The sequence below is a fragment of the Pinus tabuliformis genome, chromosome 7, assembly GCF_031772625.1.
Source record: "Pinus tabuliformis cultivar Carrire ecotype Pingquan chromosome 7, CPIR1, whole genome shotgun sequence".
Taxonomy (NCBI): domain Eukaryota; kingdom Viridiplantae; phylum Streptophyta; class Pinopsida; order Pinales; family Pinaceae; genus Pinus; species Pinus tabuliformis.
The window spans coordinates 1,697,199,944-1,697,205,743 of NC_142293.1; positions in this window are offsets into that span (position 1 = coordinate 1,697,199,944).

The following is a 5,800-nucleotide window of genomic DNA, read 5'->3' on the forward strand; positions in this document are numbered from 1 at the left end:
GCCAAAATGTTGGGCGATTTAATTGTCTATTAAATCCCTGTCATTTAATTTATCAACCCGGGGTTTCGTAAACTTAGAAGCAAACCAAAATATATGGGACCTCAGATGAAACAGGTGTAGGAAGTTTGTTTAGGATGGAAATGCATATTACAAATCTAAACTATGAGATCTATTTTATGAAAGCATAAAAATGTTTGATCAATGGAATTATTTTACTTTAGAAGATAGAGAAGAGTCTCTTGTTCAAGAGTCCTGATTGTCCTTCTACAATCTTTCTATAATAACATTGCCAAACATCTAAGAAAACAGGAAAGAAAACATATAAATGAAAGCAAGTAAATATTGTTTACAATTCAGTTCTTAGCTCATGGAAAAGAGTCTCCTAACTTAGGAGGACTTGATTGCCCTTCTCACATAAAAACTAGCTACTGAAAGGAAATCAATATTCACATAAATGTAATGTAGGAAAGCATATAAGAAAGTAAATCTTGTTTCAATTTAGTCTAGCTCATGGAGAAGAGGCACCTAGCTGAGGAGATCCCGGTTGTCCTTCTCACATAAAAACTAGACACTGTAAGGAGATCAACCTTCACACAACAAAAACATGGCCATAACATGAATTCATATTGAAATTATCTACAAGTGTTTACAACAAAGAAATAAGATGAACATCATAATTAAAATTAGTATATTCACAACATTACTCTACAACAAAGTGTACTTATCTCAGTATGGCCATCCTTCCATTCCTCAATGAGCACACATGAACAACTATCACACCTTAAGAATCAAACAATACTCATAAATCATGATTTGGAGAAAATGATATTATTCATGTTGAATGAACAATCATAAATCTGATGCTAATGAATAATTGATAACTGTTATCTCTTCTTCTTCTTTTGAAGGATGCTCCTCTTATTTATACATGAATTAGGGATATCTACTCAATAAATGTAGATCCCTTAAATATATACTAGACCCATATTTGTCTCAACTTATCCCTAAATACTAGATACAAATCCCATGACACATCAAAATATTTCTCCTTGGAATATGGTCCGCCTCTTGAGTTGAAATTCGAATTTGATCTTGGGAGGCCACATAAGGGTGCCTTGGAAGCTTCCAAATGATCTACACATGTCATCAAACTCAAGCCACTTTTAAGTATAAGCAAATACATGTTATTTCTCTTACTTTTAATCATAAATTCACTCTAAATATATAAAATTAATAACTTTGGAAAATGAAAATATAAACTCATATGGTAATGGAAATATAGGGTTATATAATGATAATATGATGAAATGAGGTGACAAAATGAGAATAAAGGTGAAAATGAGGTGAAAATTGATGTTAATTTGGTGGCCCAACATACCCCCCAACTTAAGTTATTGCATGTCCTCATGCAATCTATTACATTGATCATGATTTGATCTTTTGAATTGTCTTGCTTTTACATGAACTTTAGCTAATATCGATTTTTTTAACTTCACATAATTTTCTTTTTGACAACTTTGTTCCTTTTTGCAAAGTCTTCTCTCTAAAAAACATTTGATTGCAACATATTATTTTGGTTGGTTCTTTTGTGACAACCAAAATTTGATTAGTATTGGTTCTTATGTAACACTACTTACGTTGTTTTCATGTTGCATCAAAATACTTTGAAAACATTTAATCAACCATTCATTCTTTGATCATTATTTGTAAAAAATGTAATGTTTGAATCATAATATAGTAGTAGTTATTTGGAGAAAGTATGTTGGTTAGGATGATATGTGTAGAAAGGACATATATGACATATGGAAGGTGATAATGGAGTATGAATGTGAATATGAACATGATGATTGTGAATGTGAATGAATATGGTGAAAAATTTTCCAAAAATTATAATTTTACTATTAAAGGAATTGTTTGATAAAAAGATAGAAAAGAACACACCTTTACTTACCTGAGTGGACAAACTGTGTATATGTAGAAAAGTGTAGCTTCTGCTGCTGAATCATGGAATGAAGAATACAAGAATGTGATCTGTGTCTTGGTTGCATATATGATGGATGAAGTCCCGAATGTGGATCCTTTATTACTGTTACTGAATCTATTCCAAAGTATAAAATACTCTTGAATATGCTCCTGAATCATATAGTCTTCTTGTCGTCCCATATCATGGCACAATTCTTTCCATGTGAATAAATGTGTCAATGTCGAACATGGAAAGAAGTCATTGGATTACCAACCATTGATGAATGTCATTAACCAATGCGAGGCAAAATCACCATTAATGTCAATGAATGCCAAGGTACCTAAGTACATCTTGCAAGGTGCGAATAAATGAGCTGATGTCGAGCCACTTGCAAGATCCAACAAACAAGGGACATTAATGTATTCCCATTGTTCGTTGGCAAGAAGACTTGTCATTAAGACATGCAAGCCTCAAAGTACTAATAATGACTCTAGTATTTATCCCAGATAAGGTGCTGAGGTCGATGGGTCAAGACTTGTTGAAAGGTGGGCCTTAAGGAATCCCACATCAGTCAACGCGAGTTCGTACAAAATGATTGGTAGGACTATAGATACAAGATGTTATGGTGGAACAGTTTTTATGGCAAGGAAAACAAGACAATGTAGAGAGATGGATGGTTTATTCATGAGGCAAAAATATGAACTGAAAAGTAGGCAAAAATATATGCGACTCGGAAAGGAAATGAATCATGATGGACAAGGAAATGAATCATTGGTCTTTAGCATGGATGACTAACGAGGCTTTGAAGGAGAAGTGTGGGTAAACATATCATGATGCAAAAGATTTATGTGTAGTGACAAATGTCCTGACATATGTAATTAGTTCCTTCAAGCTTTCAATGATGAATGTGATTTCTCGAGATCACATCGGCATGGACTTGTCGCGCACCTGTAAAAGCTTTGTACAAATTCTACATGAAAACTGTAAGAGCTCTTTGAAAGATATAAAATGCAAGAATGAGTATGAATGCTTAACAACCAAAATAAAATGAAATGAATTTTTTTTACCTGTTGCCTTTGAGCGCTAGTTCCTAACTCCAACAAGACAAGTTAGCATAAAATGTTTTGTTATGAAATGTCCATTTGCAATTTTTTAATTGTTTTGTTTTGTTTTTTAATTGTTTTTTTTTTTTTTTTTTTTTTTTTTTTATGTTTTGGTTGGTTAAAAAAAATAAAATAACAATAATGAAAACACAATTTTTTTCTTTTACCATAGCATAGCATAGGAATTGGTTTTCTTGTGGCAAGATAACCAAATACAGTCATACAAAGTACAGGCCTGCCCAATTTTGACAATAAATAAACTACCCTTGGACACAGGGTTCAACCCCAACTATGTACTCCAAAGTCCAAACCAAACATTTTCTTAACTTTCTTTATGAGAATAAAATTAATGCAAATCTCAGATAGACACAGAGACAAGAATTGTGTATACAAATCAAATAAAAATCAACCCTTGGATTTCAAGAAGGTCCATTTGAACCATCTGATAATGCGAGATTGCGATTTGTGACCTGTTTCCTTCCCAGTGCGCTCCTATGCATCCACAGAATTGAGACCGTTGAGTAAGCTCAGAACACGGTGGTCACGCGATTGAGTGTACCCGACACTAATTAATCCAATGCTTCTACTCTGCCTCAGCTGAGGAGCACGTGAGGCAGAGGATTTCTGATTAATAGACTGAGTGGCGGTGGCTGCAAAGTGTAAATCGCGGTGGAAATTAGTTGTAGCATCGGGTGGCGATGGCAGAACTGGTCCACCTTTGGCTCCACCGTCCACCTCCGCTGGTATCCAATTCTCCTCCCACCTTGGTGACTTTGCAGAAACATAAAACAAGAGCCAGTGAGATCTCGGCATAATAATGATCATCGTAATTATCTCCCGCAAAAACCCAAGACTCCTCTCCAATTTCAAGGCGAGGAGCCGAAAACACAAAACTTTGTCTTGCATTGTTTTGAGGTGTAGCAAAGCCAAAGCAAAACGTGTGTTTCATTTGCCATATACGAACCTCATGATGAATGCGACATTCATAGTGGCCTTTTGGAAAAGCCTAGGGGCCAAGAAACTTAAATACCATGTCTGCCAGCTCGTTGATGTCGATTACCAGACTTCATGCATCAAATTCTCGAGGCCAAGTTCAAACCGAAACAACGAATGAAGAGTGGCAAACGCAACGAAATCAGGATTCTTTGATCATGCTCGAATCTTGGTGTGATCTCTTCCTTATTTTACGAATTGAACCCTGATTTTCATCATGGATTTTCAATCTCCATTATTTTTGGGATTCGTTGTCATCTTGCCACTTTTCTCCAACGCAGCATCTCTTATCTTTCTCCAACGCCCCATCTCTTATCTTTTTCAAACACAGCAGCTCTTTAATTGGGAGAATGGCCACATTGTTGTTAGGTTAGGGGTATTTTTCTTTGGCATGGCAGATCCACTGAATTATCCCTCGAAAGTTCAATCTTTCTTTCCCTGGTGAATAACTCAGCAACAACCATCAAAATGGCTTTCTCCCTCACGAAGTGACAATCCAAAATTTCTATATAGTGCGTGGTTCTTTCATGGAATACTGGGTTGGAGGCAATGTGAATTGTACTTTTATTATCACAATAACATATCTATGGCTTGATGATGCCTTAACCCCATCTCCCAAAGTACAGCTTTCATCAATAGTTTTTCACAAGTTGTGGAGGCCATTGCCTGGTATTCTGCCTCTACATTGGACCCTTTGGATCGAGCTAAGATGACTGTTGCTACCGCACTAGAGTTTTTGCCAAAGAGTTCCCCATAGAAATGACCCAATTGTGAGGTATGAAATCTTGCTCCTGCCATGAGTCGAAATGAACTTGCATGGGGTACCGTTATAAATGAAATCAATCAATTTCACTACTACAACGATGCGATAACGATGAACTCACTGGTCAGATATAACATTGTTTTGAACGTATCGAACTCCTCATTGCCAGGTTTTGTTTTTTTAATTGAAATTATTTTCTAATGATTTTTTAAACTAACTTAAATTTGATTTTTTTTTTTCTTAACTAAAATTTAAATTTATATTCCTATTGGTTTTTTTTTGTAAAAATAAACTTTAAAAAAATGGATTTATTTTGTTTTTGTTAAATTAATTTATTTTCTATTTTTTTAAAACTAAAATAAATCATTTTTTTTTAACTAAAAAAAAATATATTCCTAATTTGTTTTTGTTACTACAACCAAAAAGAATAAAAATAAAAAATAAAAAGGAATTAAATTTATTCCTAAGATTTTTTTATGTTAAAATCAAAATCTTTTATCTTTTTTTTTAAAGAAATTGAATTTTATTCTATTTTTTTAATTTTTATATTGTTTTAAAATCATTTTTTTTATAAAGAATTTAAATTTTATTCTAACCCTAAAAAAGACCTAGGATTTTTTTTATTGATTTAAGATGAGTTTTTTAGCAAATGGAGACAAGTATATTGCTACCCTAAAAACATTTATAAACATTCTACTTCCTAATCCTCAAGATCGTGCAAAAATGCAGGAGGAGAGCATACTTATTCAAAACATAAAATATCATCATACTTACTCTATGCTAATTGAAAATTACAAACCATTACGTGTAATTAAATTTCCAATGTAACCATTCACTCAATAGTAGTAAAAATATGTTCATTTTAAGTTTTTCAATTTTAAAATGAAAATATACAAGGATGATCGAATCTAGTTGTTGTGAGTGTGATTTAATGAAATAAAAACGAAATCGATCTAACCTCGTACTTGTTTGAAACCA